Genomic DNA, 466 nt, shown 5'->3' with positions numbered 1-466 from the left:
CGAAAGTTTGTCGTTCGTCTGCTTTTCAATTCAATTAAAACAGATAAAAGCAAGCAGATGGACTGTCTCGCGTTGTCAATTTCGAAATGACGTTATTTTTTTTCATTTAGTAATGGACTACCTTATCATTACCTAAATTTTGTAAAACAGTATATTAACTTTGCAAGACATACACGAGACGCAACTAATATATATATGCATGTTAGTCATTTATAATAGATATCAGCATATATTTTCCGTAAAATATTATTTTTTTCACTTTTAAAGAAAAAAAAAGAAATAATTTTCATTAATAGTATATTACTTACTATGTTCCTCTTCAGTATTTCATTAACAATTTCTACGACTATACCTATGAACGCAAAATAAATAAGATAATTCATTTATTACTATTTTAGAATTGTAGTTATGTGACAGTTTTTCTTGCTTTCATCTAGATTCGTAAATCGGTAAATTTTTTTGCTTT

This window comes from Penaeus monodon, chromosome 20, assembly GCF_015228065.2.
Source record: "Penaeus monodon isolate SGIC_2016 chromosome 20, NSTDA_Pmon_1, whole genome shotgun sequence".
Taxonomy (NCBI): Eukaryota; Metazoa; Arthropoda; class Malacostraca; order Decapoda; family Penaeidae; genus Penaeus; species Penaeus monodon.
Note: the sequence above shows the minus strand (reverse complement) of the source record.